The sequence below is a fragment of the Pongo abelii genome, chromosome 5 (genome assembly GCF_028885655.2).
Source record: "Pongo abelii isolate AG06213 chromosome 5, NHGRI_mPonAbe1-v2.0_pri, whole genome shotgun sequence".
In the NCBI taxonomy this organism is placed as follows: Eukaryota; Metazoa; Chordata; class Mammalia; order Primates; family Hominidae; genus Pongo; species Pongo abelii.
This window is the reverse complement of record NC_071990.2, coordinates 19689193-19707344: the sequence shown is the minus strand read 5'-3', so window position 1 is coordinate 19707344 and position 18152 is coordinate 19689193. Positions and strand designations below refer to the sequence as shown.

Genomic DNA, 18152 nt, shown 5'->3' with positions numbered 1-18152 from the left:
CCAGATAATGAGGCACGAAGATAACAATATTTACATAGTGCCTTTTTCTCTGTGGTTTACAAAGCAGAGATTTAAAAGGCTTATTACATTTATATTCCTCTGTAAGTTTAGGACAACATTGTCAATCCTATTTTATAGATAAATAAACAGAGACAGGCTTCTTCTCCGAGAAAACACCAATGGCGGATGACGCGGGTGCAGCGTGGGGGTCCCGGAGGCCCTGGTGGCCCTGGGAGGGAAACCGCGGTGGGTTCCGCAGAGGTTTCGGCAGTGGCATCCGGGACCGGGGTCGCGGCCGTGGACGGGGCCGGGGCCGAGGCCGCGGAGCTCGCGGAGGCAAGGCCGAGGATAAGGAGCGGATGCCTGTCACCAAGCTGGGCCGCTGGTCAAGGACATGAAGATGAAGTCCCTGGAGGAGATCTATCTCTTCTCCTTGCCCATTAAGGAATCTGAGATCATTGACTTTTTCCTGGGGGGGCCTCTCTCAAGGATGAGGTTTTGAAGATTATGCCAGTGCAGAAGCAGACCCGTGCCGGCCAGCGCAGCAGGTTCAAGGCGTTTGTTGCTATCGGAGACTACAGTGGCCACGTCGGTCTGGGTGTTAAGTGCTCCAAGGAGGTGGCCACCGCCATCCGTGGGACCATCATCCTGGCCAAGCTCTCCATTGTCCCCGTGCACAGAGGCTACTGGGGAAACAAGACTGGCAAGCCCCACACCGTCCCTTGCAAGGTGACAGGCCGCTGAGGCTCTGTGCTGGTGCGCCTCATCCCTGCACCCAGGGGCACTGGCATCGTCTCCGCACCTGTGCCCAAGAAGCTGCTCGTGATGGCTGGTATCGATGACTGCTACACCTCAGCCCGGGGCTGCACTGCCACCCTGGGCAACTTTGCCAAGGCCACCTTTGGTGCCATCTCTAAGACCTACAGCTACCTGACCCCCGACCTCTGGAAGGAGACTGTATTTACCAAGTCTCCCTATCGGGAATTCACTGACCACCTCGTCAAAACCCACACCAGAGTCTCCGTGCAGCGGACCCAGGCTCCAGCTGTGGCTACAATATAGGGTTTTTATACAAGAAAAATAAAGTGAATTAAGCCTGTAAAATAAAATAAAATAAAATAAAATAAACAGAGACAGAAGTTAGACAGTTACATCCAATATTTTGATTCTTCTTGATTACTTACTTTTAGTTCGTTTCTTAAAATAATAAAAAAGACTTAAACTATTTTCCATGAATTAAAGCATAAAGTAACCTATTTATATACGTTTGGTTTTAGATTTTCCATTTATTTCATAATAAGACGGCAATGAGAATGTCAAATCACAAACTCTTAGAATAAATGGTTCAGATTATGAATTATTAAAAGCTGTGAAATGTTGGGGGGCTGTTGAACAACCCAATAAATTCATATTACATTTTGTATTTCCTAGGTACTAGATATCTCATCAAAGCTCACTTTTGTGGAAAGCACTGATGAACTGTATTCAGTGGGAATTATGTCTATACCCCATTTTCCATGAAACATCATTGCATCCCAAACATGCTCCCTCTCAAACTGGGTTTTATGTTATTTGCTACATGCAAGGTTGTATGTAGGTGAAGAGATTGCCCAGTCCCTGAATCTTAGGAAGTGCTGAATGTGGTGTTCAAATCTTATTATTATAATCTAAGGTGCTTGCTCCACTGTGGATCTGTGAAGGCCCAGGATTAGATAGCTGGGAGCAGGATTCTAGTAGCACTTGCAAAAAGAATCCTGAAGCAAAAGGAAGAGGGGTAAAGTGATTAGTTTTTCAGTGGGTTGGTTTTCTCTTTCAGTTTTTTTTTTTTTTTTTTTTGAGATGGAGTCTTGCTCTGTTGCCCAGGCTGGAGTACAATGGCACGATCTCAGCTCCCTGCAACCTCTACCTCCTGGGTTCAAGCAATTCTCTGCCTCAGCCTACTGAGTAGCTAAGATTACAGGTGCCCGCCACCATGCCTGGCTAATTTTTTTTTTTTTGTATTTTTTGTAGAGATGACGTTTCACCACGTTGGCCAGGCGGGTCTTGAACTCCTGACCTCATGATCCGCCCACCTCAGCCTCCCAAAGTGCTGGGATTACAGGTGTGAGCCACCACACCCGGCCAGTTATTTTCTTTTTTTTCAATTTGGTATTTCGTTTCTGCAACTTTGCATAAACTTGGCCATTTTGACTGCCTCTCTAGACTATCTCCAATTGATAAGGTTATGACTTGGTAACACATTATTAAACCCAACACATATCATCAGGTTAAGTGAAGTGCGCATACCCAATATCTTGAAAATATATTATAAATGTTTTCACAAAATGTAATTGGGCAAGAGTGAGGTGGAGTGAAAATGACTCTTTGTAAACTGTCCATGCTCACAGCATGAATGTGTTCACATGGAAAAATGTCTATGTTTTTAATAGTATTAAATCTTCATAATTATTTTTCATTGTATAATTTTCATGTTCCTGAAATATGGTCAGTGGTTTTGTTGTATTTGAGTTCTGTAAATAAGAAAATAAAAAATTTAAAAACTGATTATATAAAGAACATTTTTTAAAACTGAGATTTGCTATATCCAGTTGTCCTTATTTGCAGATGCAAATGTATACACAGGTTCTTTACCTGCCTATTTGCTTCTCCTGGGAACTGTGGAGATGCTGATTATTTCAGATCCTGTTTGGAAAACTTATTGTTTAATTTGTATTTTACTCAAATGAACTAAGCTTTGCTTAAATGATTGTTTTGGATCAGCTTTGTAACTACGCTTATTACTGAAATCATAACCCATTCCTGTGTCCAGATGTGCATGGAATTCTTCCATTCATTTGTGTCATTTCCTACATATGGTTGTCTAGGGTAGACAGAGCGAAAAAGATTTAAAGTCTTCTGCAATGCTAGAAAGTAACATGAAGCTATATTAGAATTTCAGCAATATAGATGTAGTTTTGTGTAAAGTACGGGTCTTTCATACTGAAGGTAAAAATGCTGAGATATATGTGAATTAACATGACTTTTGCTTAGGGGAAAGTTGGCAAAAGCAATCTCTTTTTTTTTTTTTGAGACGGAGTTTCGCTCTTGTTGCCTGGGCTGGAGTGCAATGGCGCGATCTCGGTTTACTGCAACCTCCGCCTCCCAGGTTCAAGCGATTCTCCTGCCTCAGCTTCCCGAGTAGCTGGGATTACAGGCATGCACCACCACGTCCAGCTGATTTTGTATTTTTAATAGAGACGGGGTTTCTCCATGTTTGTCAGGCTGGTCTTGAACTCCCGACCTCAGATGATCCGCATGCCTCAGCCTCCCAAAGTGCTGGGATTACAGGTGTGAGCCACCGCACCTGGCCAAGCAATCACTTTCTTGAAGTGTCACCGTTGATGATGAAGAGTAGAGAGTAAATTCCATATGTATTGTGAGACCACATCATATCTAGAAAGGAGCATCCTGGATGATCTGGGCCACAGGTCTAGCTTTGCACTTACTGGCTCTGTAATCCTAGAAAGACACTTTTCCTGAACCTTGGAATCATAAGCTCTTTGAACTATTTTTCTCATCTCTAATATGGGGAGATGAATTCCTATTTATCTCAGAGGAATTGTGGGGAACAAATGTACTCTATTGTACTGTGATGTACTATATAAAATGTGTTTTTATTACTGTATTATTTTGAACTCAGACATGAGAAATGGAGTACAAGAAATGTAAAGTAATTCAGGTTTGCTACCAAATGTGGAAAAAGTTATTTTATTTCATTATATTCTTATAGTTTGCCTATTTTTTTTCGCAGATCCAGCAGATAAGCCAGTACTTAATGCCAATAATTGCTCCAACTGGGGTGGAAAATGGATATTTATACTTCAAATTTGTGGATATCAGTTTTCCAGAAGGGGAAAACAGGGTTGGCTCCTACTCCAGAAAATGATCTAGGGGTGAAGAGGTCCTTACTGGCCTTTTCCCCACTGAGTCCCAGCGGGTCTCCTGACAGGGAATTTTGGGGACCAGTTCACCGATGTGTGACAGTATCCATGCATAAAGATGTGAACTGTCTTCTCCCCAAACTTTTAATCTATGTAAATGCAACACTACATTCCAATGTATTTCTAAGACAGTTTTGCTCTATGCCAATCAGCAGATGAGCCGGGGCTCATTTTTTGTGGGATCTGGTTCTTACCTCTTTCCTCTGAAATCCTATAACATTTTATTTTTTCTTCTCTTGGACATATCACATATTTCCTTGATTTCTACTTATCGCAGTAACTGTCTTTTCATTCACATTAAGGTAACTTTATATTGTGGAGTCGGACAGTTCTCTCTCTGCTACTTACCAACTGTCGGATCTTGTTTGAGCAAACTAATTACATTCTTTGAGCCTCAGTTTCTTTATCTATCAGACGGGGATAATTATTTCCAAGCTCAAAATGCTGTTGTAAGTATGAATTGGAATAATGAATATAAAATAAGGTACATGCTAGTCATGCATAAGTTTTTCCTTAAAAGTAGACTGTTTCGTATTTATATTTATATCTCCCACGGTGCCTCAATCATAGTAGATGCTCAATAAATGTGACTCAATAAGCATGGTGGCTCTTTTTTTTTTTTTTTTGTACTTTAAGTTCTAGGGTACATGTGCACAACGTGCAGGTTTGTTACATATGTATACATGTGCCATGTTGGTGTGCTGCACCCATTAACTCATCATTTACATTAGGTATATCTCCTAATGCTATCCCTCCCCTCTACCCCCACCCCACAACAGGCCCTGGTGTGTGATGTTCCCCACCCTGTGTCCAAGGCATAGTGGTTCTTGCCTGTAATCCCAGCTCTTTGGGAGACCAAGGCAGGTGGATTACCTGAGGTCAGGAGTTCAAGAGCAGCCTGGCCAACATGGCAAAACCCCATCTCTACTAAAAATATAAAAATTAGCCAGGCATGGTGGCAGGTGCCTGTAATCCCAGATACGGGAGAATTGCTTGATCCCAGGAGGTGGATGTTGCAGTGAGCTGAGATCACGCCACTGTACACAGCCTGGGCGACAAAGTGAGACTCCGTCTCAAACAAACAAATAAATAAATGTCTGTTGAATGAAAGAATGATGATGACTTCTGGTAACTCCCATCTATGCAGTGATAGTCTTCCTTTCTTAGTTATGAGTAGATCATTGCTATGGGGATCTGTTTGACTGTACCATGGCTTCCACCCTTTCAGATTCCATGGACATCAAAATATCGTGCCCTAGTTTTTACTTAAGACTTTGATACACCTGGAGCCAGTGAAGTAAGATATGGAAGAAAAATGCTGTGTCCCTTGGGACTAGAAAACTCAGCCACAGCCATCAGAAATTTCTGAAAATGCCAACTAAATGTTGGTAATGAGGAAAACCTAACACACTCAACAGCACTGGGTACACCATTGTCTAAAAAAGAAAGATGTGAGGTGTGCTAGGATCAAATTTATTTACATGGGTCTACCTCTGGACTCATAATTCACCAACCAATACACTCCAAACCCTTTCTGGGGGGACAGTTCTTTAACAGCATTCAAGGAAATTGATGAGCATTTGGAGACTTCATACATTTGCTAGGACTGAGATAGTCTCACGGCTGGTGTCATGAAAACAGGAAAGCCCCCTTTAGGGGTTAGAGAGGTTCACTCTCAAAACTCATGGGATCCAATGGAAGTAAATCTGCTAAAGGCTTTTACAGAGTAACCAACATATTTCCCCAAATTTTCACATGTAGCACAAAGAGTGAAGAATGGAGTCACAACAGTAGAACTTACTTTGTGATTGAAAGGTGTGGGATAGGGAATGAGGTGGTGAAAGTTACATGCTAGCATGCATGCTAAGCTGTCCACTATTAGTCCACCAATTTCATGAAGGCTTCTCTGATCTTTGACTTCTGTTTTTCTTTCTCCAAACAAAAGAACCATAAAATCTTGGGAATCCCTTGAATAGAGAGCCACAGTTGTTCTTAATAAAAATTACAGTAGAAGGATCATGGCAACGTACAGAGTCTGCTGATATTCATACTGTGGACATGAGTTTGATTTTTAAATGTGTAATTAAGGTAATTTAGAATGATGATGAACAGGAGAACTCCCAATAGATGACACAAAGGCCTACTGGCATTCTCCTTCAGGTAAGGAAGGAAAAGTCTGTTTGGCATCGGTAGAACGTTTGATGCCAAACAGGATGTCTCAGCACTATGATTCAGTAATTACTCTCACCATCTTTAAACAGAACCAAAACTTATTCTCAGTTACTGGTTAAGAATCTTCTAAGAATGAAGTTATATGACTAAAATGGTTGTTTATGCAATTGCTTCCAGACTCATCTAGGAAAGAACAGAGCATCTAATATGCGAGTCAGAGAATCTGCACGACAAGGTGCCCCAAATTTGGGGCCAAGACCTAACTGTTTCTACTCAGTCACTTTTTTTTTTTTTTTTTTTTTTTTTTGAGATAGAGTCTCGCTCTGTTGCCCAGGCTGGAGGGCTGTGGGCCGATCTCAGCTCACTGCTGCCTCTGCCTCCCAGGTTCCAGCTATTCTCCTGCCTCAGCCGAATAGCTGGGATTATAGGCACCCACCACCAAGCCCAGCTAATATTTTGTATTTTTAGTAGAGACATGTTTCAGCATGTTGGCCAGGCTGGTCTTGAACTCCTGGCCTCAGATGATCCACCCACCTTGGCTTCCCCAAAGTGCTAGGATTATAGGCATAAGCCACCGCACCCGGCCTCAGTCACATTTTAAAACTAGCTTAGCTGTGCAATGAATACTCCTATATGTCCATTTTTTTTTTTTTTTAATCAGAGCCTGTGTCTACTGTAGAATCTATTCAACTGAAGGGTCTAACCTCTAATAACATCATCCTTTGTTGCCTACTCTAAGTTCTATATAAAATTTCCTCCAGTTTCTCTCCCCGACTATGGCCCCATCTCTCAAGGAGAGACCTGCTGAAAGCCTCGGACTCTAGGACACTTTCCCACATGTTCAGCATCCTCACTACCACCAGCTTGTCCCCTCCAGGTCCATCCACAGTCCTGCTGCAGTCCGTGTTCTTCCTGCTACATTTGGGACCATCTCTCTGTGGAAGCAGAGAAATGCACTTCTCGGTTTCAAAAAGCAAAAGCTAGTATTTCTTCTGTCTCAGAAGCCTGTGCTTACTTTGAACCACAGTGATTAAAGATCCTAGGTGACCAGGGATACCTTGGGTTTAGACATGATATAGGTTCATTGACAAGATTTTCACAGTGGAGCAGAGACAGGAGAAATGACGGGAAATCATTGCAGCCATATGTGACTCTATGAAGCTGTTTGACATCCATAGGCTTATGTCTGGAAGTTATTCATCTTTTTGTTTCCTTTTTTTTTTGAGATGGAGTTTTGCTCTTGTTGCCTAGGCTGGAGTGTAGTTGCGCGATCTCGGCTCACTGCAACCTCCGCCTCCCGGGTTCAAGTGATTCTCCTGCCTCAGGCTCTCAAGTAACTGGGATTACAGGTGTCTGCCACCATGCCTGGCTAATTTTTTGTCTTTTTAGTAGAGATTGGGTTTCACCATGTTGGCCAGGCTGGTCTCGAACTCCTGACCTCAGGTGATCCACCTGCCTCGGCCTCCCAAAGTGCTAGGATTACAGGCGTGAGCCACCTGTAATCCTAATATATTCTTCTATCTAATATAGATAGGATATCTATATTATATATCCTATCTAATATAGGATATATATCCTATCTAATTATCTAATTATATATTTATCTATATAATTATCTAATTATATATCCTATCTAATATAGATAGTATATCTAATATATCCTATATATGTAATCCTAATAAACCTGTAATACAAAATATATTCTTTGTGATAGCTGAAATAACACAAAGACTGCTACATATTTTAGCAATGATACTAAAATTTAAGCAAAAAATATTTGACAATATAAAGAATAAATAATAACATATTTATTCTTAATTGTGAATGAACAATAGTGATCATTATTACCAGCAATACATTATTTAAGACATAAAAATCAACATTTACTATTTCATGCCCTGCACTGTACCAAGCACATCACACATATGATCTCATTTAATATTCATAATAAGTCCATATGGCTATTATTATTATTACTACTACCCCTCATTTGCAGATGAGGAGATTAAAGTATGCAGAGTTTAAATTAAATGCCAAGGTCTGGCCCCTTTAAAATGCATGAGCCAGGGATCAGACAGAAGCCTTATGGTAGCAGAGCCTTTACTCTGAATCTCTGGGCCATTGATAGCCAGGCAGAGCATTTTCAGAGTGATTTCTGTGCTTAAGGATTTTTTGATAAACAAAATACAAAAAGACAGGGCAAATGAAGTCTGTGTCTTTGTGACTTGTCCTCCTGTAACCTTAACTGAACGGTACTAATACAAGACTTTTTAAATTCTGGGCTTGAGATATAAAAAGCCAGTATTATTATTATCATTATTTATTTATTTTTCTTTGAGACAGAGTCTCTGTCATCCAGGCTGGAGTGCAGTGGCACGATCTCGGCTCACTGCAAGCTCTGCCTCCTAGGTTCACGCCATTTTCCTGCCTCAGCCTCCCGAGTAGCTGGGACTACAGGCGCCCGCCACCACGCCCAGCTAATTTTTTGTATTTTTAGTAGAGATGGGGTTTCACCGTGTTAGCCAGGGTTGTCTTGATCTCCTGACCTCATGATCCACCCGACTCGGCCTCCCAAAGTGCTGGGATTACAGGCGTGAGCCACTGCGCCCGGCCAAAGCCGGTATTATTAAGGGGGTGATGATTCATTACAAATCTGTACCTCATCAAATCAGGATATTTAAGCGTAATGTAACTTGAGTGAGTTTCCATGTGACTCCTCTGCTCCACATTTATTGTGTGGCCTCCCCGACGTGGGGGTCCTCTACCAAGATCTGGCTTGTAGGGGCTACAGTGCTCTGAGAAACAGTATCATCAATTGCATAAAGGAAGGCAGGGAGTCCAAATCTGGACAGAAATGCATTGAAATGACCAAGGCAGTGGTAACTAGTGGCAAAAGAGAAGAAGCTGGGCAGTCAGGAACTGTTGGAGACGTTGGAGATGTTTACGGAATCCTGATTACTTCCCATCTACGAGGATAAAGGGATTGTTCTGAAGGATAGAAAACTGGTTTTCTATCTTGATTCTGCATATACAAAGACACTTGCTGCGGTGTTTGTTTATTCCTTTGGCTTTGTTCTCAAACTACAGACCAAGATGATTTTTTTCCCTGATATATGATTTTGAATTAATACCGCCTGTCGCCATCCTATAACACCACCTGTCCCCATCCTACATTGGCTCTTATTTCTTCCTATAGTCTCCAAACACCCCCGCCAATCTCCAAGTTGCCATGTGGAATGACACAGTAAAGTTGTTTGGAATAGCATGATTTTTAAACTACAAACCAATGTATCTGGTTTTATTGTTACCAAATCTCATTCTCCTTTTGTGCCACATTTAGATGTTGGAGGGGAGAACAGCTGCGCCATCAGTGGAAGGGTGGCTGCTGGGCTGGTTCACATGGCTGTGACCCCCATGTGACATGACCCCCAAGGTCAAATCAGATACTGAGACTGAAAAGCAGAGATGTTCTGGTTGGAAACAAGACAGGATAGGAAACAAAATAGCTAAAAGGCCCAAGTGGTGGAAATGAGTATTTCCAGTCTATCCTAAGTGCCTTCACATGGCTTCAGTTGTTGAAACCTATGTTCTCATAGGTTGGAAATTCAGGTCAGAAGAGGTCTACACCTCAGTAGAGTAGGCCACTGAAGAAGTCATTTAAACAAACTTCTCTCCTTCAAAGTTCCCAGTGTGGGAGATCGCCACTTACTCATTATGCACATAATATTATCTAATATATACATATTGTATATTATGTAGTATATATACCATATTTATAATATACACTAATATATCACCTTGAATATATCAACTATAACACATTTATAATCAATAATTATAATTATTAATATAAAAGTATAATTAACATACATATTACTAGTATATAAAATATATTCTATTTATGCATATATTAATATTTATATGTGATATTAATATAGACATATCTATGTATATATTGTATTAATATGTATCCATCTATACAGCTATTACATATATATACCATCTATCAACATGTACGTACATACGCACATACATAGAGATGGCATAGGAAATATGTCTTTGGACTGAATTTCTGACCTGTCCCTCGATTTAGTCTCTCTTTTCCTAATCCTGAACTAGTGGAGAATTTTTTTGAGAATGTAAAATAAACTCTTTGTACTTCCTTTAAATTCCAGCAAGAGTTTGATTTATTATGAAGCAGAAAAGTCATTTAATTTTTTATTTGAATTTGACACTATGGCTATCATGAAACAACTGTTTAGCAAAGGCAAAAATCTCAACTACATAGATTTTGTATATTTGTTTATGGTTTTGGATGTAAATCAAAGTTAATTTTTGGGTAGAATTTGAGCACTGGCTAAATGACGTGCTATGTATCGTCTTGCTTATCTGTTTGTGCACACGAGTAGAAAGCTTGTCACTTTTCACAATACATAGGGTACTGATATTTTGTTATGTGGATTATACTTACAGAAGCTGTTTGGAAACCTTCTTAGCAGTTTGAAAGTATGAGTCCATATTTTTAAAAACTGAATGACTTTTTACCTTAATCACTGATAACTTTTGTATTCTTCTGATATTCAAAAAAAATTCACAAATAGCATTCAAGTAAAAACAAAACAAAATAAGAAATCATTGCATAAGGAGAAAACATATGCTGAGCACTTTTTACAAAAGTAATAAGCAGGTCTAAGAGTTTCATTACAGTAAAATAGATTTTTTTCCCCTATACCTACTGAGACACTAGCAGTTTGAGACTCCTGAATTATATTATGTTTGATAATTTCCTGTTGCATTAGTGAGTTTCCATTTGGTTATACAAATTTCCTGATAAAGCACCATTATTCCTATGGCTATGAGGAAAGTATAATCTGATTATATAGCCACTTTTATTATAACTGTAGCTAATGTGATAATATACACCATGTTATTACAGAAATGTTTTGTGGTGTTTTCACTTTTGAAAAAGGGCTGACAGGCTCAGAGAACGAACAGGAGAGACAAGGAAGATTGGAACAGATCAACAAAGTATGCCCTTGAAAAAGCATGTCGACCCACAGTTGTGTAATGCAATTTATTCTCCTGGGAAGAATGAAGAAAACGGGGGGCTGTTCCTCTTGTCACAAATCAGGAAGACACACTGTGTCTGAAGGCAGAAATCACCTGTCTCTTGTGTCTGGGAGGAAACCTGTCAACAGGGTAGGCAATGAAGATTAGCTCATTAGACCAGATGGGTTCTCTCACTGAGACAGAGTACACCACTAAGTCATTCAAGTCCAACACATCTTACACCAACCAAGTATGCTGCTATACGGTGTAAATACAACAGTGAGAAAAACATGTTCCCTGTTTTTTAAGCAGCTTATGTCATTTAATAATGACAAGACAATGTCGTGGGAGACCTGCAAACTAATAATTATAATGCATTGTAATGAATGCTATAAAAGAGGTTTTGACCAGATGTCTGGAAGGTGGAGTAGGAGCTCCAGGTGGGGGAGATAGCCAGGGGTGTGTCGGGCAGGTGTGAGTGAGCATTGTAGTAGGAGCATGTGCAGAGGCATTGGGGTTGGCAGGCTAAGTCGAGATGTGAGGACATGACGTGCTCTGACAAATATTCTGAACGTTATTCCATGGTGGGGGTGGGGAAGGTGGCCCACAAAGGTTTTCAGGAAGAGCAATAATAGTTCAAATTTGTGTTCTGGAGTTTTGGAAAGATGAGCCTGGAAACAATGTGCAGGATGGGAAAGGAGGAGCAACTCCCCAGTGAACAACTGGAGAGAGGAAAACCAGAGGAAAAGGGTGACCATCTAAACGAACGCCACATACCAGATTTGAGGAAAAGTGTATTTTTACAAATATATAAATGTATAAAAACATAATTATAAATCTGCAGATTGTTATAAGTACTTAAGGTAAAATCAGTTGAGTGTAGGAGTTGAAGGGAAAGCAGGATTCAAAGGAACTATGAGATTTCTGGTTTGGGTGACTAGGTAACTGGTTGGTTCCAATAATTCATAAGGAAACAGCTTGGCCAATGGGTTTGATTTGAGATGTAGTAATTCTGAGGTAACTCCCAGGACAACCAGGTAGAGATGCCCAGAGGTTACTAAATATATGCACTTGGAGCTCAAGAAACTTCTGAGTTCAGGGTATTGGTGGTAATTAGGGCTTGGGAAATGGATGAAATAACTCACAGAGAGTAGAAGAAGGGGAGGAGAGGCCTGAGGATGAAACTCTGGGAAGACAGATCTTCAGGCAGCACACAGGGGAGAACTAGTGACGGAGACCAAGACGTGGGCAGAGGGGAAGGAGGAGAAAAGAGAGGAAAAGGTTGGCCACATGCAGTGCCTCATGCCTGTAATCCCAGCACTTTGGGAGGCTGAGGAGGGCGGATCACCTGAGGTCGGGGGTTTGAGACTAGCCTGACCAACATGGAGAAACCCCGTCTCTACTAAAAATACAAAATTAGCCAGGTGTGGTGGCACATGCCTGTAATCCCAGCTACTAGGGAGGCTGAGGCAAGAGAATCGCTTGAACCCGGGAGGTGGAGGTTGCAATGAGCTGAGATTGCGCCACTGCACTCCAGCCTGGTGACAGAGCAAGACTCTGTCTCAAAAAAAAAAAAAAAAAAAGAGAGAGAGAGAGAAGAGGAAAAGAAAAGGTAAAATGGTAGTTTAGAGAAGAGAGTTAGAGAGTTAGTTTCCAGATGAAAGATTCAACTATGTCAGAGACCCCTGGGAAATTAAGAAAAATAAAGACTGAGAAGGGTCTCTACATGGAAAATTAGGAAGAATCAGAGACAGTGGATGCGAAGTACTTTTTTCCAGAGGTGTCGTAGCAAAAGGAAGATATGAGGTAAGGAAGCGGTGAAGAAAGTTTATAGCTGGTGAGACCTGAGCTAGTGTGTACTGTGAGAAAACAAATAAGGTGTGATATAAGGATCAGCCTTGGACTGGGGAAGGATAGGTACTGATGTGGAACTAGAGTGGAAAAAAGTATGTGGTCAAGTTCACATATATCTTTCTTCTGTGATACCAAGTAATTCATCCGAGTCCACTTGCATGTGAAAGCATGCCTCTGCGGCCACAGAATGACTCAACTCAGCGTAGTCATCTTGTGAAGATGTATTACCGTTCATAACAATCTCTAAGTGAGGGATGTGGAAAAATCACCACAAACACATCAGCAATATAACAACAACAAAAACAAAACCGCAAACCCAAACCCCTTAACATATGTTGTATTTTTGATGAGTAGCAGTATTGTATCATTTTAGCATTCAAGAGATAGAAAAAAGGTGATAAGACTTGAATTAACAGGTAACCTCCTTACCTGACACTGTATTCTGCCTCACCTTTTTGAGAAAAAAAAAGCAAATAAAATAAGTATGGTATTATACTACGAAGTTTATAGAAATAAACAACATAAAATTTCCCTCCCTATATTCACTATATATCTACACCTAAAGTGCTAGATATATAATGAGATTTTATTGAACATGATGCTCTGAGGCACTGAAAAATATTGAATCATTAAAAATATCAAATTATGTTCAATTTGCTTCATGGTAAGGAAAGGAAAACAAGACATTTAAAGATTTTCAATAGGGTTCGGATAAAAAAACATGTTTTTTTGATCTCAGGATAAGCAGAAAACCAAATTTACTGCATCTAACATGGGAATTATCCAGACTATAAGAAAATGGGCAAATGACTTGGGGAGACATCTCTCAAAAGAAGACATACAAATGGCCAAAAGGGCCGGGCACGGTGGCTCTCGCCTGTAATCCCAGCACTTTGGGAGGCCAAGGCAGGTGGATCACCTGAGGTCAGGAGTTCGAGACCAGCCTGACTAATATGGTGAAACCCTGTCTCTACTAAAAATACAACAATTAGCTGGGTGTGGTGGCATGCGCCTGTAGTCCCAGCTACTCAGGAGGCTGAACTGCTTGAACTCAGGAGGTGGAGGTTGCAGTGAGCCAAGACTGCGCCACTATACTCCAGCCTGGGTGACAGAGGGAGAATCTGCCTCAAAAAAACAAAAAACAAAGAAACAAACAAATAAAAAACCCAAATGGCCAACAGGTACATGAAAAAGTCCTCAACATTGCTAATCATCAGGAAAATGCAAATCAGAACCACAATGAAATATCATCTCATCCTACTTAGAATGGCTATTACCAAAAAGAAAAAAATTAACAAAGAATGCAGAGAAGGAAAAATTGTCATACACTGTTGGTGGAGATGTAAATTAATACAATCATTATGGAAAACAGTATGAAGTTCCCTCAAAAACTTCAGATAGAACTATCACATGATCCAGCAATCCAACTACTGGGTATATATCCAAAGTAAAGGAAATCAATATATCAAAGAGATATATACACTTCCATGTTTATTGTAGCACTACTCACAATAGCCAAGACATGAAATCAACCGGTGTGCATGAATGGATGAATGGATAAAGAAAATGTGGTATGTAAATGTACACAATGGAATACTATTCAGTCATAAATAAGAACAAAATCCTGTCATTCAATGCAACATGGATGAGCTTGGAGGACATTACATTAAGTGAAATAAGCCAGGCACAGAACAACAAATACTGCATGTTCTTAATCTTATACAGAAGCTAAAAAAGTTTATTTTATAGAAGTAGAGAGTAGAATAGTGCTTACTAGAGGCTGGGAAGTGAGGGATAGCCAGAAGTTGGTTGATAAATACAAAATTACAGCTAGATAAAAGGAATTAGTTCTAGTGTTCTATAGTACTATAGGGTGACACTAATTAACAATTTATTGTATATTTTCAAATAGCTAGAAAAGCAGATTTCGAATGTTTTCAACACAAAGAAAGGATGTTTGAAATGATGTATATGCTAAGTACTCTGATGATTTTATTATTACACATTGTATACTTATATTGAAATAACACTCTGTATCCCATAAATGTGTACAATTATTATGTATCAATTAAAAATAATTGACACATAAGGCCAGTGACTCATGCCTGTAACAATCCCAGCACTTTGGGAGGCCAAGGTGGGTGGATTGCTTGAGGCCAGGAGTTCGAGACCGGCCTGGCCAACATAGTGAAACCCCGTCTCTACTAAAAATACAAAAATTAGCTGAGCATGGGGACATGTGCCTGTAATCCCAGCTACTTGGGAGGCTGAGGCAGGAGAATCACTTCAACCCAGGAGGCAGAGGTTGCAGTGAGCCAAGATTGCACCACTGTACTTAATGTTAGCTCTTAATGAGCCACTAGAAATCATGGAAATATCCTGCTTTATGAGGCAAAAAGTGGGTCAAATATATTAGAATTTGAAAATGTTTGTCTCTGCAGAAATGAACTCAATTCAAGCAAGTGTTCATTTCTAGATGTTGTTTCTGATTCTGGTTTCAGCTGTGATGTATGACATTGATCATTCACCTGTATGAACCTCAAAATTCTTAGTTGTAATGCAAAATGTTTGTCGAAGATGATCTTCAAGGGTCTGTTCAGTTTTAAAGTGCCATGTTTCTATATTATATGTAGTTAGCCAAGATTTTCCAATTCAGGGTTATCTCTCCTGGATCATTTCCTTCAGTTGTCAAATATTCTTAAAAAATATCTCCCATTAAATTTTTTTTTCCCTCTGTTTACCTCCAGCAACCACAACTTCTCAGAGCAAAACATTTTTGATTGGGTTGTCTATGCTGGTTGTCTCTATCTCCTCACTTTTCTTACTAACTTCAAACCCTGTCCAGTAGGGCTCCCATCCACACAACTTTGCTGAAACCACTCTTGTCAAGACTAAGAGTAATCTTCATTTTGGCAAATCCCTTGGTCAGTTCTCCGTCTGTATTTCATTCATTCAATCTAGTTAGCTGTTCTCTCCTATATGAAACAATTATTTCTGTAATCTTTTATGCAGCATGCTTGCTTCCTGTTTTCTCCTATCTCACTGGACGGAATCCCCTGCTGGCTATTCTTCCCATTCTCTAAACCAGTGTGTCCAATAGAAATATGACACGAGCCACATATGTGATTTTCAATATCCTAGTATTTAATTCACATGTTAAACATGTAAAAAATCAATAAAATTGATTTTAATATTATATGTAATTAATTCAATATATGCAAATACTGTAATTTCAATGAGTAATTGATATAATTGAGATACTTTGCATTCTTCTTTTAAAAATAAATACTTAAGTTTTCAAAATCCTGTGACTTAACCGTACATCTCAGTTGGTATGAGCATATTTCAAAAGTTCTAAAATAGCCACATATGGCTGCCATATTGGACAGTGAGGTTCTGAATGTTGGACGGCCCAGGGCTTCCATATTGGACAGTGAGGTTCTGAATGTTGGATGGCCCAGGGCTGCCATATTGGACAGTGAGGTTCTGAATGTTGGTTGGCCCAGGGCTCAATCCTCGAGCCTCTCCTATTTTCTGTCTACAGCCTTTCTCTCTGGTTAACCTGGATGAGTATCTGTTATCTATATGCTGCTTCAGTCATTCAATAAGTATGTATTGAGTGCCTAATATGTATCAGGGTACTGTGTTTTTGGTACCAGAAGATACAATAGTAAACAAAATAGTCATAAATCCCCACCCTAAGGGAGACTATTTTCTATTAAGAGAGAGACAGACAATAAATAAAATAACTGAGTTAACTATACAGTACAACAGAAGGTGAAAAGTGCTATGGTAGGAACAGAAAAGTGTGAAGCAATGTCAGAGAGGCAAAGAGGGGGCTTTTTTGTGGACTATTGGAAGGACTTTGGGTTTTACTGTGTCAAGATGGGGAGTCATTAGATGGCTTTAAGTAGAGGAAATACCTGGTAAGATTTTCATGGTAAATGAACATCAAGTTGTAAAGATCATTTTGGCTGCTGTTATGAGAATATGTAATAGAAGTGACAAGAGTAGGGGGAGGACATTGTATACAGTAGGAGGCTGTTGCAATACTCTAGGCTGGAGATGATAGTGGCTTTGACCTGTTACTAGGGGAAGTGGTGAGAACTTGTCAGATTCTGAAAGAAGAAGTTTAGGCCAAATATATAAATATGGGAATCATCAATACATACCTAATTTGTCAAATAGGATAGCCACCTGCTACATATGGCTATTTAAATTTAAGCGAATTAAAATAAAATTAAATTAAAATTCAGTTCCTCAGCCACACCAGCCTAACCTGATTTGAGGTGCTCAATACGCACACATGGCTGGCGGCTGCTACATTGGACAGTGCAGATTTAGAGTATTTTCATTTTCACAGAAAGTTCTTTTTGGCGGTGCTCATACACATGACATTTAGTGTTCTGGCTTCTTTGCAAATAAACTGCCTGCTGGATTTGTCCACTTACAAATTAGGTTAATGTTATATTAACATATGTCCAATAAGCATCTCATACATAACATGGTCAATATTTTTGTTCTAGTCTTTAACTGTATGGTTTCCATTCCCCAGCCTATATTCCCTTCATTTTCTCCATCCTGGGAAATGTAATCATCATCTGTACTGCCGTCCCAAACTAGGGGGTTCCTGATTCCTCTCTTTGTCTCCCCACCCATCCTCATCACTTTCAATCCATTAGCAGGTTGATTTGCTTCTACCTCTAATACGTATCCTGACTATGACCATCTCTGAGCATCTCCACTTCTATCACTCTGATAAAAGCTACCAGCATCTCTCACTTGGATAATGGTGACAGCTTCTAAGTTAGTAGTTTTAAACCCTGATTCTACATTAGAATCACCTGGGAGTTGAAAACAACACCATGAAAAACAATGCCTGGGTGCTAGTCCATGCAAACAGGTGGGACTTGGCTTTGCAAAAGCTTTCCAGGTGATTCAAATGTGCAACCAAGGCTGAGGACCCCTTTCATCCTATCCTCCCCTCCACCTTCACTGTCTACCCTCCACAAAGGAGCCGTTTATCTCCAGCAGCTAGAAGAGAATTTGGCAACAAATAAATATGTTTGGATGCTTTCTTCATTTGCTTCATTTAAG

The 18152-nt window shown here is 40.0% G+C and overlaps 1 long non-coding RNA gene and 1 pseudogene across 1 annotated transcript in view; one reads left to right on the top strand and one right to left on the bottom strand.

The window, feature by feature from the left end:
• Nucleotides 1–18152, bottom strand: part of LOC129059893 (uncharacterized) — a 61481-nt gene that overhangs the window by 41759 nt on the left and 1570 nt on the right. The gene's annotated exons all lie outside the window — the stretch shown is intronic.
• Nucleotides 27–2508, top strand: LOC100447553 (small ribosomal subunit protein uS5-like; annotated as a pseudogene).